General features: G+C 40.6%; 1 protein-coding gene across 3 annotated transcripts in view; it reads left to right on the top strand.

Annotated features, from left to right (window-relative positions):
• NRIP1 (nuclear receptor interacting protein 1) overlaps positions 1–16,442 on the top strand; it is a 159,919-nt gene that overhangs the window by 47,441 nt on the left and 96,036 nt on the right. The window contains exon 1 of one of the 3 annotated variants that reach the window (XM_064152322.1): positions 1,892–1,998. The exons of the other annotated variants lie outside the window; for them this stretch is intronic. The gene's annotated coding sequence lies outside the window, so the exon portion shown is untranslated. Of the gene's footprint in view, positions 1–1,891; positions 1,999–16,442 lie in introns of those variants that run through there. 3 annotated transcript variants of the gene reach the window in all.

Below are 16,442 nucleotides of genomic sequence, written 5' to 3'. Positions count from 1 at the left end.
ATCAAAGTGTGCTGTACCCAAACACAGACCCTGAGTGAGAACAGAGATTGATGGCTGAGAGCAAAGGCTGGTACAAACACCCTTGGAGGAATCTATATTTCAGGCAACACTGTAGCAGTAGTACAGACAAAGTTTCCTGTCCGTTGCCACATCCTTTCTCAAGGAAGCGATGGCAAACTATGGGTGGTCAAACAAGTTATCAGTGCTTAGTGCCCACAGCATGCTGCAGTTCTAAGCCGACTGCTGTCATCTCACTTCACTGAAAAGATGATGGATGTTCAGAAAACTTTCTCAGACATCAGAGGTCTAGCCTGTTTGTATCACAGCTTCTATTTCCCTGGGTTCAGTACATTTAATCATCTAGAGTCACAATTAAAAACAGTATGTAAGAAGGACTGTAATAGCCAAAAATGAGTTCTGATCCAAAAAATGTGCATGCTTAGATATGGTGACTTTTCCCCTTTCTGCAAACATTAATGAGTGCATCAAACACTAGAGAAGCCATCCTCTGGTGAATTAGTATTAGGCTTTTGTTAGTGCCCCAAGTATAACCTTGTGCTTCTCAGCAATGGACTCAGAAGCTAACAGAACTTAAAACAAAACAAAAAAACCACAAAACCAATCAAACAAAAAACCTAACAACAAACAAAAGACACAAAAGGACAACAACATAAGTAAAGGTAGCTAAGGTCTAAAGATCCAAAATAATGTGTTACAAGGGCTGAGCTCTTCCTGCAAGAGTGTGGGGAAAGAGAAACAACAGGAACTGCACCTCTGATGTTCCATTTCTGTCCTGGAATGTGGAAATTAAGGAGTATTCACTTTTCTGTTTGTTCGTTACTCTTTACGGTCTCCATGCAACTGCTGCCATAACGAGATGAAGTCACTAAGACTAGTAGTAAGTAGTTACACTGGCAGTCCATGTGCAGAATTAGTTAATTCTTGTCTGCACTGATGCAAATCCCTGACATGGCAGCTGTTGATTCTGTTGCTGAAGTCCCACCTGAGTCCCTGGCATCTCTTTGCTACACTGATTATACCTGGCCTTCAAATCTTTGTCTCCCAAGAAACTCTGACTACTGCCACTACTCTCCCCAGCACTGCAGGCTACTGAAAAAGTACAAAAGATGAGGTGAAGATTATTAGATTAACAGGTGGAAAACATATACATTGCTTACAGCAGAAGCCATTCAGATGATATAGGTAGTAAATACAGATTTGAGCCTTGGCTTGCCTCATGCAAAGAGATTGCCCTGTCAAGTTATTAACTACTGTGTGCAGTGAGTTTCCTTCATCCTTTTTTCTTGGCATTGACCACATTATTAATAATAATGTTTTTGTAGGGGAAGCTGTAATGGAAGGAAGGAAAAGAGTCCCTATAGCCTATAGTGGTTAGTAAGGTTGCACTGGCTAGGGTTGTAGGCTGAAGTTCAGGTACATAGTACAAACCAAGCCAAACAGGAACTTGGACCAGATTTGCAATGTAGCAACAATTCTAGCTGTTGGCTCTGCTAAAGTAGCTATGTGACTGTGTGTATCACTCCCTCTTGCCTTCCCATCCCCCCATTTACATGAAAGTCTTCTGTGCCCATGTCACCTGGCTTCAGTTAGAAATAGAAGAATAAACAGGAAAATTACTTACAGGTCAATTTTTGTTCCTTTCCCCTTCCCTTTCCCCTTCCCTTTCCCCTTCCCTTTCCCCTTCCCTTTCCCCTTCCCTTTCCCCTTCCCTTTTCCCTTCCCTTTCCCCTTCCCTTTCCCCTTCCCTTTCCCCTTCCCTTTCCCCTTCCCTTTCCCCTTCCCTTTCCCCTTCCCTTTCCCCTTCCCTGTCTGGGTATATCTGCTTTTGTTTAAAATTGCCTACTTTCTCAGCAGATAGTTTGAAAATCAACAACCTGTGACCTACCTGAACCAAGAATCAGATCCCAGAGTGGAATTGTGCTGGTACTATCTGGCTGCAGACTTACTGGGATCCTAGTATTTAGAAAGGCCTCACAGGTAAGTGAAAAACACAGTGTACTCAATAGGCTGAGGCCCTTAGAGAAGAAGAGTATCATTACTATCTACTTGTCTCTGAAAAAATAAAATGACAGGGAAAGGCTGTGTGCATTTAGATATGAGTTGCAGGATTTTATCTTCAGACTAATATCTTGCCTCTAACAACATGTGCCTGTGAATTCTTTTCTTCACAGTTTACACACATCCCTGTCCCTGCTTTCAAACCCCTTCAGCTAAGGCTATCAACAAGGCCCTCTTCCCATCTAGCTCTTCTCTTCTCATTCAAATTCAGATGTCTTAAGAATATACAGAGGAATTTCATTTGGCAAGAATACTGGAAGAAAACCAACAAGAATAGTCCAAAATATCATTGGCACAGATGCCCTTGCGCTGGAGTTTTTTATTTGTTTCTGATTTTTTTTTGTTTTGTTTTGATCTCTACTTCACAATTCTTCTTTTCTACATATATTCCACAGTCAATCTTGTCCACACTGGAGAGGTAGAGTAAGATGGTTTGTCTGCAGCTCAAGTTAAGGCAGTAACTTAAGGGTATAGTTAAGGCAAACTCTCTGCCACTTCTTGCTGCTTCCTAATGTAGGCTGTGTTAGATCAGTAAAAAGGTGCTTGTAAAGATACTTACAATGCTCTGTAAAGAAAATTGGCATCTATTATTTGATGTTGTATTTCTACAGTAAAGCTGTTGGCTTACCAAGACTTTTCATGAGAGAATGACTTCATTGAAAAAAACACATTTCAAACAAAACAAAATGTATATTGGTACTGGTACTGGGTAATGTTAAAAGCAGAAGATGTCTATGGGTAGCTCAATTTTTTTTTTTTTTTGGTTGGTAATAATGAAACCAGTACACCTTAGAGTAGTGAAACACATCATTACAAAACTAGAAGGAAATAGTGAATGAAAATAAAGTATTTTTTATAGATACACATACATTTAGAATCATAGAATCACAGAATCAACCAGGTTGGAAGAGACCTCCAAGATCATCCAGGCCAACCTAGCACCCAGCCTTAGCCAGTCAACTAGACCATGGCACTAAGTGACTCATCCAGGCTTTTCTTCAACACCTCCAGGGATGGTGACTCCACCACCTCCCTGGGCAGCCCATTCCAATGCCAATCACTCTCTCTGGCAACAACTTCCTCCTACCATCCAGCCTATACCTCCCCTGGCACAACTTGAGACTGTGTCCCCTTGTTCTGTTGCTGGTTGCCTGGGAGAAGAGACCAACACCCACCTGGCTACAGCCTCCCTTCAGGTAGTTGTAGACAGCAATGAGAATCACCTCTGAGCCTCCTCTTCTTCCTCTCCTACATTCGCAATGTAAGGACTTCATGAAATTTCTTCAAGAGAGTTGTTCAAACAATATTTTTTTTTGTTCCACCCAAAACTGCTACCTAAGGTGGGAATGATTTAAACATTGAATGATATTTTGATGAACAGACCTAGAAGGATGTTCAAAAGTTAGCATTGGATTTATTTCTTGACAGCATTTCTTTTAGCTTATTCTTCCTTTCTGTAAGTCACTCTCACATGCTGGGATTGATCCTTTATTCCTCCTCTTGTTCACCAAAGTGCTCCCTGCTTGACTAACAATGCAGACATGTAGTTTTCATCTGTGGAGAATTTTCTAACTTTTTAGTCATAACTGAAGATTGATGTGCAAAGTTCAGCTCAGTGAATTACATGACAAATCTGCAGCAATGCAGACGCCATCAGGGAGACAGAGAGACTGCCTGTCTGTCTTGCCAAATATCTCAGCAACCCTAGGACAGAATCAGCTTTCTGATGCACTGCGTATGTGACAATCAGATGTGCTGACTTTGTGATATATATTTGATATCAACGTGTGCAAAATCCTTATTAAAAATTCTGGGTTTGAATGAGAGTTTGATGCAGCTGGGTATATGCTGTGCTTCTTATCCATTGGAGAAGGAGAGGGAAGGGAAAACACTGAGGTACTCAAGCATATTGCCAGCTGTGCTGGTGAGCAGTGTGAAGATAAGGAAGGATCAAGTATGTTCCTCACAGCTTTTAAGGTGTGTGCTTGTATGTGCAGGGTATGTCGCATAATGCATCTCAAACAATCGATAATTAGCTTTTCTCATGTGAATTGAACTTACACTCACATATTATTCTGATATATTTAGACAGATTTCAAACCTTTGTGCTGCTTTTTTTTTAATGCTGCATATGTAATATAACCATGCTTTTATTCCCTGTGTTCACAAGCCAAGTTGCTTCCTTCTAGGCAGATGAACTGTTTACTTTTCAGGCAAAATAAAACTGTACTATTTGGAAATATATTATGGCATGGTCTGGTCTGGCAGGGAGACTGGCAGGTACACATTAAATGAACAATAGATGTTCAAATATATTGCTGCAGCTGAAATAGCATTTGCTGAAATGTGCATAGAAGTCTCTGAGAATGCATGAAAGATTTGAAAATGCCCAAGTTTTTTATTCATATCCCATTAAGCTCATTTTAAATTAAGAGTGAAATGGTTTTGACTTATTTGCTTTCAGCAGTTGCTATTGGCTAAAGAAGTGAAGAGAAGGTTAAAAAATTGCTATATTCAGGAACATTTTAAGATGTATTTTCTCTTCTGTTTTTTTGGGAAAAGATCCTTGAATTAAATCTAAGATGCCTGATTTTTCATGGATTTTATCAGAGCCACAAGCATTAGGTCAATGAGACTTTGATTTCTTTTCCCAAATACCAAATTAATTTATTTGAGGATAGAGTTTAAGTTTTAATTTTTTATCTCACTTTTCTATCTCTAATATGTTTTCTGATTTGAGTTTTGTAGTTTGGAATAGTAGTGATGCAGGGCTCACTTACTTTGACTGGTATCAGTAGCCAGTTACTGGCTGTGTATGACTGCCACATTGAAATGAAGCTGGTGAGCAGGAGGGCACACCCATGAAAGAGAAGGAAAATCCTGGAATAACAGCTTAGGAAATTAGCCTGCCATCTTCCTTGTCATAACATAATGCTGGCAACAAGATTTTCATTCCTACATGACTTCATTTCAATGTCTTCTGTGGAATTCAGTGGGTACCTCTGGGTTCACCTTCTATAACGTAGTGTCAATGTTTTCACAAAACTAAGCAGATAACAACCCTCAAAATGCTATCTGTATGCAAAAGGGATATATGTATTTAGTTTAGTTTCTCCCCTTTTCATGTTATAAAGGTAGTTTTCACATCAGAAGGATCAAAACAATGTTGTGGTTTAAGCATCTTGTCTCTAATTGTCATCAGATTTTGCTTTTCAGTGTTTACATACCATTCATTTCCCTACTTGGCCATTGATCTTTGTGGCAAGGGCCTAATGTAAAGAAGGTAGTTCTGAAAAAAAAACCCTCTATTTCCTAAGTATTAGCTCAGTGAATCATAGAATCACAGAATCAACCAGGTTGGAAAAGATCTCCAAGATCATCCAGTCCAACCTAGCACCCAGCCCTATCCAGTCAACTGGACCATGGCACTAAGTGCTTCATCCAGGCTTTTATTTTCTTGAACACCTCCAGGGATGGTGACTCCACCACCTCCCTGGGCAGCCCATTCCAATGCCAGTCACTCTCTCTGGCAACAACTTCCTTCTAACATCCAGCCTAGACCTCCCCCAGCACAACTTGAGACTGTATCCCCTTGTTCTGTTGCTGGTTGCCTGGCAGAAGAGCCCAACTCCACCTGGCTACAGCCTCCCTTCAGGTAGTTGTAGTCAGCAATGAGAATCTCCCTGTGAGCTGCAAATCCATTCATATATCCAGGATTTTAACCAAGGCTATAGGGCACAACTCTTCTGCTGCACAAAACAAAACAAAACAACAACAAAAACCACAAAAAAAAAAAAAAAAGCCAAGGGACATTTAATGATCAAGCAGAGATGATAGGACCTTGACATGTGAAAAAAAAAACCTGCTGTAGTAAATCAAAGGAGGCTGTCTTGAGTGTAGTAATATTTTTATGCTAATAAATTAGTGTCATAAGTGATTTGTCAATAAGATGTAGAATATGCTGTGAAGGAAGTCAGACATTATTTTTTTCTTTCAAGTAGAAAAAGAGGGTGAGGTCATAGTAAAATTCTCCATGTTTTTTTCTAAGAAAGATGTTGGTGGTCTGATGCACTGCACAATACTTGCATATTTAAATTCTTATGTGTCTAAGATACATATATCAGTTACATTTAATGGTTTAGAAGAGTTTAATAACAATTGTTATGCTAAGGAGCTGCATGGCCATAGTGAGCATGCAGCCCAGCATGTCCAAAGCAGTGGCTCCAAAACTTGCTTGAGAAGAGCCTTACCAAGGGTAGGATAGGAAGAAGGTAGAGTGGGGGAAGGCTTATGGCTCATTTTGTCTCTCCTTACCTTACCCATTTACCTAGTGTAGGGTAGGGAAAGGCTCATGGCCCATTCCACCTTTCTTCTCACAAACATGCTTCTCACAGCTGCTATTTTCAATGAGAACTGCAAGCCCACATAAGAGAGGTAGTAATGTCTGTCCATCACAACACATACCAAACCATGCCTGTGTCTCAGTAACATTAATCTCATGTTAATGTAGTGCAGACAGTAATTCTTGGGCCACAGCCATGCACAAACCAGATGTGCTGTTTAAAGGGATGTGAGTCACCAGTCCCCAGGAACTAGTGCAGGAAGGGGTTTGAACCTAGGTTTGTGACTGCACCAGGACCAGTACGATTTCATAGCTTCATCAGTGACATAGATAAAGGGATCAAATATATCCTCATCAAGTTAGCAGGTGACACCAAGCCAAGGTGTGGCTGACACACTGGATGGAAGGAGTGTCATCCAGAGGGACTTGGACAGGCTTGAGAAATGGGCCTCTGTGAACCTCATGAGTCTGAACAAGTCCAAGTACCCAGTTTCAACAAGTCCTGCACAGAGTTTGTGGCAGACCCTGGTATGGTTGAATTAGAGAGTTTAGAACAGGCATAAGGAGAAGGACTTGGGGGTATTGGTGAAAAGCTGTACATCAGTTGGCAACGTGCACTTGCAGCCCAGAAGGCAAACTGTATCCTGGACTGCATCAGATGATGTATGGCCAGTAGGTCAAGTGAAGTTGACTCCACCCTTCTGCTCACAGATTCACAGATTACATCAGGTTGGAAGGGCTCATCAAAGGTCCTCTTGTCCAGCCCCCCTGCACTGAAGAGAGACACTTCCAACTAGATCAGGCACAGAACTGCATCAAGTCTGATCTTTAATGTCTCCAGGGCTGGGGCCTCAACCACATCCCTGGGCAACCTGTTCCAGTATTTTACCACTCTCATTGTAAAGAACTTCCTCTTTATGTCTAACCTAAATCAACCCTGCTTCAGCTTAAAACCATTGCCCCTTGACCTATCACTATATACCCTTCTAAACAGTCCTGCCCCAGCCTTCCTAGGTAGGTTCACTTCCTTCACTATAGCACAAAATGTATTTGTAAGAGCACCACAGAGCCTTCTTTTCTCCAGACTGAATAGCCCAAAATCTTTCATCCTGTCTTCTCCAGCCCTCTGATCATTTTTTGTGACACTTCTCTGGACCCACTCTAATAGGTCCATTGTCTTTCATGAGCTAAGCACAGGATACCAAGTGTCCTATGAAGAAAGGCTGAAAGAGCTGTGGTTCCTCAGTCTACAGAAAAGCAGGCTCCAGGGAGAATTTATTGCAGACTTCCAGTACTTCAAGTGAGCTTGTAAGAAAAATGGGGACAGACTTTTTAGCAGAGCCTGTTGTGATAAGAAAAGGAGTAATGGTTTTAAACTAAAAGAGGGGAGATTTAGTCTAGATACAAGGAAGAAGTTGTTGACGAGGATGGTGAAACACTAGAACAGGTTGCTTAGAGATAGATGCCCCATCCCTGGAAGCACTCAAGGTCAGGTTGGGCAGGGCTCTGAGCAATATAATCCTAGTTGAAGGCATGCCTACTCTTTGTAGGGAAAGTTGGGATAGATGACATTTAAATATCTCTTCCAACCAAAACTATTCTATGATTCTGTGATGATGCACTAAAGGGTCCAGAACACTCTTCTAAGGCTCTGTTCCAGGGCTGGCTGCTCCTAGCAGTCAGAGGATAATGTATCACTACTGCACCAAGGCTGTAGCCTTCCATACTGGTTACTATACCAGCCCTCAGAAAATACATCCTTCAGGCCGCATTGTCAACTATTCTGAACACCAACCCTTCCAATTCCAGTCACAGTTGATTCTGCCTTTGCTTGCCTTAAATATAGGTTTTCATCTGTAGTCACTTCACTTCCATACTCCAACTGCCCGAATCTAGAAAACAGATGAAGCAGCCATATCCTCCCCTGAGCCTGGTGTAACACACTAAAGACACATTTCCTTTTCAATCTACATTTTATACTCCAAATCAATTTTTTCCCACAAAGGATGTGCTGCTTTCCTTGACACAACTGCACTCCTAAGGAAACATAGGACTTTCTGAGTCCCTGAGTGTGTGGACCTTAATTTCTTCTAGTCCTTGCACAAACTGTATGAGGATGGAGAGTTGCCCTCTCTTGTGTGATGGTAGTCCAATAAAGCAAAGGCACAATGAAGGTGTAAGTCCAAGGTAAAGAAAACTTTTCACTGGGGAAATCCAGGATTCATTCTTTATCTTTGGATCTGCATTCGTTACACCAGGTCCTCTGCATTCAACCTTCCTCTATTGCTGCTTCGTGCATACAAAATTACAAGTGGGAGTCCAGTCCAACCATTTGGCATTGCTCTTTGTAGCAATGTTAAATAAAAAAGTCTAAGGAAGGTGAGAAGTTTACCAAAACTACAGAGAGCCATACTAGTGCAACTTTAATCTGTTTGTTTCAATTCATCCTTGCTTTGAACAGATTTGGAAGTTAGTACCCAATTAAAAGTGGTATTGCAGCTGTAGGGCCTCTGGAACTTACTGGGTCAGCAGCAGCGTAGAAGGTAGCTTTGTAATCTACCTAACATGTAAGATATGGAGAAAATATTTTCCATCCAGCCAGTTTAGAAGGGTATAAGGCTGGCTTGCTTATTTGCCATATTTTTCATGGAAAAAAGTTTTGCAGCTGCAATTATCTTAACGCAGCAAAATAGTCTTCAGTTGGCACTTATTTTACTACTCATTTGGATATTCTTGTAGATATGTGTAAAGTATGCAAATATTAATCTTCCTTATGTGAGAGGCTTTCAACCTTTCCTCCTTGCTCTCAGGTCCTCAGTATCTCTTCTTAAAATCACAGGCGTCATGGAAGATCCAGCAGTGCTCCTAACTGGTTCTTCCACCGCATCTTTAGCCCGTATCCTGTTGTAAGACTAATTGCAATGGTGATGCTAAAGTGAAGATTTTTAGATGTGCTCATTCTCTGCAAGAGTATATCTACCATGGCTGTCTGTGGGGTTTGTGAGAAACGAGGGAGAAATCTCTCTGCTGCTAACTGTGCCTGTCAGCCAAAGCAGACCATGTATTGACCAGCACCGGGCTGGCAGGTGCCTATGCCATTTGCAGCATGATGAAAGCAAATACATACTGCATGTACTGTTCACACCAGTTGGACTTGATCATCTTAGAGGTCTTTTCCAATTGGGTTAATTCTGTGATTCTGTGATTTTCTCATTATCCTCTGTAGTGCTAACCTGGGATAAGACTTTGTTCTGTAGAAGTTCTCTGCAGTTTGAACCCATTTCTAAGGGGTTAGGGACAGCACATCAGCCAGTGACTCAGAAGCAGGTCTTGCAGGCCAAAGCCCAGCACATCCTTTTGCACATCATACTGCACATTTTCAGACCCACCTCTGCACTGTGCCCCGCAATTGTAATTTCTTTTCATGAGTTTCTGATTTCAGCTCATGATTTGTGGGCAGATGCTTATTCCTATCTCTGGCTGATGACCCTTGTTTTGACTTTCTGCTTCCTGATTTTTGGCCATGAACACTTGGCTCCTTTCCCAGTTCTGGATATGTGCCCTAACCTTTGGGCTGAATAGCCCATGCTCGAGTCTGTAATCCTAGAAGGCCACCAGGTCATCTGCAGAAGGCTGTACTCTAATTTATTCAATAATAAATAAAATCTAGCAGATACAGTGGGTTTGGTGGTTTTTTTTTGTTTGCTTTGGTTTTTTTATGACCACTGCAACTATTTATTTGTAACCTGTTCTTCTATTAGGGTTTTGCTAGATTGTTAATTGCAAACTTCTCATTTCCATGAGTATTCTTATTGCACTTAATAACCATTCTTTCTCTGGGGAGAATATAATCATACCTCAGGCAGTGGAGCAAGCAAAGAGAACTGTTAGCATATATATATATAATTTTCAAAGTGGTGGCTACAATTCCAATAACTTACACTAAGAAAAGGCAATAGTGTCAGATTATTGCAAACTTCCATTTCATTTCTGTGTGGAATGTTAAAAACATTACTGATATACTGTACATATCATCTGCTTTTTCTTCTGAGAGTTCACAGTGTCATTCTATTACACACAATATGAGTGTAAACATATGCTCACATCTAGTCATTCAGACCTGCTATAGTCTCGTGACTGAAACTCAATGAAAATATGAGATATAAAGTTGACAAAGTAAGAAGGAAAATTTCCAGGTGTAATAGGAAGAATTGAAGCTTATAATGTGTGTTAATGTTCAGGTGGGAAAAGGGTCAAATTGCTTTGACAGGAGAATTAATGGAGAATGAATATAAAGCTGAGTGATAAAATGAACTTAATCAGCTACAAGTAATATGGAATATGCAGTAACGTGGATCTGAGTTACCCACACACACACACTTTCATATAGACTACATATATCACATTGTTTATATGCAAAGATTCTGTAACAGAGGCTATTACACACAAATGCTCAACAGAAAATAAAAATCACGAGATATGGTTGGATTTTGCTTACATATGCTTATCAGCAACACAGGGATAAACCCCTCCATATCGGTGCAGTGGTTTTGCTTTGTAATATTTTGATGGGGTTAGGCATCTAAAATCGAAGGAACAAATGATCCATCCTCTGTGACAAAATATGGGAAAGTTATAAATCTAGGAAGAGTGCAGTTGTTATTTTGCTTTAGCCTAAAAGCAAATTGTATTATAGTCCACTGTTCATCATTGTTTTGTAGAAATGTGAAGCTTCTTGGAGACATTTAGATTGAATATTCTATTACATTATACAAATATACTTGCTAAACACATTTTCTTGTGCCCTTTGACAAGAAGATCTGTCTTTTACTAGAGTAATTTTAATGGAAATACATATTTATTTATTTTCTTCTGACGCAGTCTAGCTCAAATAAGAGACAGCAGGATGTTGTGGCATTTAGCTGATGGTGAATTGAGACTCTCCTTTGCTTAGCGTAAGTTAAGAGGATGATGGAAAAAGCAAGTTCAGTGTAATGCTTTGGTGTGCTTCTGTGATGGTTTGGGTGTTACCCACCCCCTCCACACTTAAGTAAAATCACCCAGACTAGACTCAGCCTCTGGAAGTTGAAAAAACGAAGCTATATTTACAGCTTAGCACAATATACAAGCAGATATTTACAATATATACAGAAACATACAAGTTAAAAAGGTAATACAGAAACACAGCAGCCCTCCCAGAAACCAGAGTCCCCAGGAGAGGCTCCCAACCACCTTTCCACCTTCTCCCCACCCCAGACTTAGCCTTACGTTCAAATCAAGTTTGAAGGGTTGGCCAGGGGGGTTAGGAAGCAGAAGGATTAGTCACACAGATGGCAGGTTAGGTTAGAGAGAAGATCGTGCAGCCCCATAGGCGGAGAGAGACTCCTTTATCTGTGTTTGTGTTCTTGTTCTTATACATCTCAGCAGGCCTATGAGTGCAGTAGTCATCACCATTGTTTCCTTTTCACAGCCTATCATCTAATTCTTTTCAACGCCTATCATCTAGTTCTTTTCACCAAAACATCCCAGCTAGGCTCAAACTAGCACAGCTTCTTCCAAACTGATCATGCATGGTTTGATAAATTTTCATTAAACTATCAGTTCAGAGAAAGAAATCTGGTGAAACAAATGACTTCTTCAACTTGTTCAGTTAAACTTTGTTGGTAGAAAAAAAAGCTAGAGCAGAAGGGCAGTGCATAGCTTTCATATAAGCTGAGAATATTTACTTGGTGTAAAGCTCTTTAATGGAACTGTTCCTGAAGTTGTGTGGCATTCACCGTGTGGAATAACATCTGTTGGGTTTTTTTTTTACCTGAATTAAAAATGGAAAGTATTTCCAGTACTTGGAAAGTACTTGGTACCACAGAGGTCCTTTCTTCATTAGAGGCAGGTAGTTTCCATTATTCATATTTGGTAGCATTTAATTTAAAGTCCTACTATTACTTAAAAAGGAAGATATTAATGAGAGATGTTATTGGAGTGCTCTCTTTTAATTTGATATTGTTCAATCCACCTGTTTTAAAATTTCAAAGAATAAAGCTTCCATCACCTTACATCAAAGAAGATTTTTATAGGCAAGAACATCTAATTCTTGCCTAGTTTCCCTTGACAGCCAATTGCCTTTCTTAAATCTTCACCATTTGCTTCTAGGTTAATCCTCTTGCTTCACTTTAAATGACTTCTCTGATTCCTTGATATTCATACATTGCAGTTAGTTATATATAGATATTTTTCATACTACACCCATCCACTTAGCTGATGAGTAGCCAAGTAATACATACTTATCACTTTTAATGTTACCTCATAAATCAATCATTGTAGCTCCAAAATCAGTTACATTTTATTTCTTAAACCATCACTCAATACAAAGAGTCCATTATGCATGTCTGTGAATAATACATTAATGGTGTGGTTTAAATTCATAAACAATGTTACACAATTAACTTCATAAAACATCTTGCTTTGAAAGTTCTACAACTGCTATTTCTAGAATAGTAGCTACAAGATGACAGCATTAAGCCTAGCAATAGCACTGTGAGTTGTCCCTGGTAGAGCAGAAGACTCTTACATGTGCAGTGATGATAGAAAGTGCATTTCTGGTTAGAGGTTTATTCCTTTAAGTACTTTTTCAAAAGTTTTCATCTTGTTTTGCCTTGTCATGGACTAAGGCAAGATTACTTCACTGAATGGCTTTATTAATATGAAGAAACATTGCTAAAGATGTTTTTAAAACTAGGATAAAAACAAAGCAACACTCTTTTCACTGCTGCATGTTCTATCACATTGTTTAAAAAAATACTTCTCTACAGATTTTCCTCTTTTTCTCTTGGGAAACACTGTTCTTCTCTTGGGATGGACATAAAGACAGAATGAACAGCACAATCATAGAATCAACCAGGTTGGAAGAGACCTCCAAGATCATCCAGTCCAACCTAGCACCCAGCCCTATCCAGTCAACTAGACCATGGCACTAAGTGCCTCATCCAGGCTTTTCTTGAACACCTCCAGGGATGGTGACTCCACCACCTCCCTGGGCAGCCCATTCCAATGCCAATCACTCTCTCTGGCAACAACTTCCTCCTAACATCCAGCCTATACTCCCCCCAGCACAACTTGAGACTGTGTCCCCTTGTTCTGTTGCTGGTTGCCTGGCAGAAGAGACCAACACCCACCTGGCTACAGCCTCCCTTCAGGTAGTTGTAGACAGCAATAAGGTCGCCCCTGAGCCTCCTCTTCTCCAGGCTAAACAACCCCAGTTCCCTCAGCCTCTCCTCACAGGGTTTGTGTTCCAGGCCCTTCACCAGCCTTGTTGCCCTTCTCTGGACACGTTCCAGCACCTCAACATCTCTCTTGAATCTACAAGAAAAGCAACTACAAACCAAACAAAAAAGGAAACATGTATGTATGTTGATAATTATTTGTTTCCAGTTAGAGTGCTAAACTAACATCCAGATTCTACAGGCTGGATGGAGTCCTTGTGTCACTAATGGAAGTATTACAGCATGCTTAGGTAAGGCAGAGAAAGAGTTGAAATAGGCATTACCAGGCATTCAGATCTGGGAAACCAAGGTGCAAAGCCATAAAGCAATTCATCCAGTATTACACAAGTTGGTAGGAGAATCTGGAGTGTGAGCCCCTGTCATCCAGCTGATCTGATCTACAGGACCATATTTATCCTCTAATCTGTTTTTACGTTCTTATCTATTTAATCTTCCCCTCATACCAATTTTTATAAGTATGTCTCCACAGAGAACTCCAGCATAAGAAATGTTTCTGCAAATGAACCCTAAGGTTTTATAGTAACACTGTATAATCATTACGTGGGAAGTAGTCAGAGTTAAAATGGTTCAAATTATCATTAGAAGTGAATCATTTCAGCACGGGGAAGCAAGGTTAGCTGTCTGCTTAGTGCCGCCTTTCCATCGTTTACCATCAACAGCAGCCGCTCCTATGGCATTACGTAACATTGCATATGTTTAGCCAGATTGCCCCGCCTCTGCTGGGGATGGGTGGGACCAAATTAATTCACCTCCTCACCCCCCTTCTGCTGTGATGGGGAGGAAAACCCTGACAACCCCCACTCGGGATTTCTCTGCATCACTTTCTTGGAATGGGAAACTTTGGCCCATACGCTGTGCCTCTCTGAGAGCGTGTTTGTGCTCATGGACAGAGAAAAGGTTGGGAGGAGATGCTGACACCCATCATGTGCCTCCCTTCCTGTGACCAGAGCAAGGTAGTACAGGGGAGCTGCTGGCTGTTGTTTTTCTCAGCAATGCTGTTGAGGAAAATAGCTTCTTTTTTAGCTTCCCTCATGCTTCTCTTGTCCATTTTTCCCTGCTACTACTCTCTAAATCAAGGTGGGTTGGTTAGTACGGCCTTCCCGTAACTTGGATATGGACACACAAGGGCTGTGTGGTCAAAACCAGTGTCTTGAAGTCATCCTTAACCTTTGCTGTGCAAAAATAAACCAGGAAGAAGTTACCCATGTCTTAGTGCTGCAGTATGGAAATACAATAGTGTGAAAGTCTAGGCATGGAATTAATGGATTTGTAGCTGTTTAAGAGCTAATGCTCTATTTTGATTCTGAATTCTAAACAAGAGAGATGAACCTTCTGGGCATTCTTTCGAACGTAGACTGAATGAGCAGAGCATTGGTTGAAAAAGAAGACTAATAATGATAAAGTCTGTGTCATTCACTGCTTTGCTAAGAGGGATAAAATGGCAATGTGCAAACAATTTTGTTCTCTTGGCTTTTGGGCACTGGCTCTGTCACTGTTCTTCACCTCTCTGACTCCTCCACATCGTGTCCTAACCTTTTCCTGATAACATAGAATCATAGAATCAGTCAGGGTTGGAAGAGACTGCAAGGATCATCTAGTTCCAACCCCATCTGCCATGAGCAGGGACACTCTACTCTAGATCAGGCTGGCCAGAGCGTCATGCAGCCTGGCTGTAAACATCTCCAGGGATGGGGCCTCAACCACCCATTCCAGGCTCTCACCACTTTCATGCTGAAAAACTTCCTCCTCACATCCAGCTTTAACTTACCCATCTTCAGCTTTGCACCAGTCCCGCTAGTCCTGTCACTCCTTGATATCCTGAGAAGTCTCTCCTCAGCTTTTTTGTAGACCCCCTAACATGTGGGCCTTGCTGGTTTTCTATCTGGGGGGAGAGAAAAAGGTGGCATTGGCACCCTCTGGGCTTCCTTTGTCCAGGGAGGAGGATTGGATTTCTGTATTATTTCTAAATTGTAAATAATTGTAAATACATGTAAATATATTTTATATATACGCTTGTAAGTTTAGCTTGCTCTAAAATACAGCTTTATTTTATTTCTAAGACATCCAGTCTAGTAAATTTTATTTGGGGGTAGGGAGTGGATTTTCCTCACCCCTCCACAGTACCTTACTACTCAAAAGTAATATAGAGGTACTAACTGCTTATCATGCTCTAACAGTTCTTCCAAAGATTGTTTGTTTAAACCAAAGAGTCTACCACTGCCTAATTGTACTGCCTGTGAAACTTCCATTCTGCCACAGTTCCAGATTTAGAAAAGGGCATTATACAGACTATAAGCCTATTAATTTAACAGTCTAATTTCTGATTAGATTTTACAGCACCTCTGATGAATGCATAGATTTTTACCTGTTAAAAGCGATGACAATTCAATTCTGTCATTTTAAGTGGAATTAAATCCAGTACTGCCAAGTAGGATAATATTTTATGAAAATACAATGAACCAACACTTTTATATATATGCACGTGCATACATATATATATATGTGTCAAATAATAATAATCCCAGACCTATGTTGTTTCTGTTTAGGAAAAGTTTACTTGCCAAGGCAGTTGGACTAATTGTTATGTGTTAGGGCAGTCAAGAACCTGTGTGTCTGGTAGCTGATAGCCACAGAAACTCTCTATTCAGGCCAATGTTTTTTAGCACAGCTGTGCAACATCTTTGTAGGTAATTAAAAGAGTCTGCCAGAGCTGGTAAAGGAAAAGTTTAAATTGTTTTCTA

This window comes from Pogoniulus pusillus, chromosome 12 (assembly GCF_015220805.1).
Source record: "Pogoniulus pusillus isolate bPogPus1 chromosome 12, bPogPus1.pri, whole genome shotgun sequence".
NCBI classification, from domain to species: domain Eukaryota; kingdom Metazoa; phylum Chordata; class Aves; order Piciformes; family Lybiidae; genus Pogoniulus; species Pogoniulus pusillus.
The sequence above is the reverse complement of the archived record's forward strand: the minus strand, read 5'-3'. Positions and strand labels throughout refer to the sequence as shown.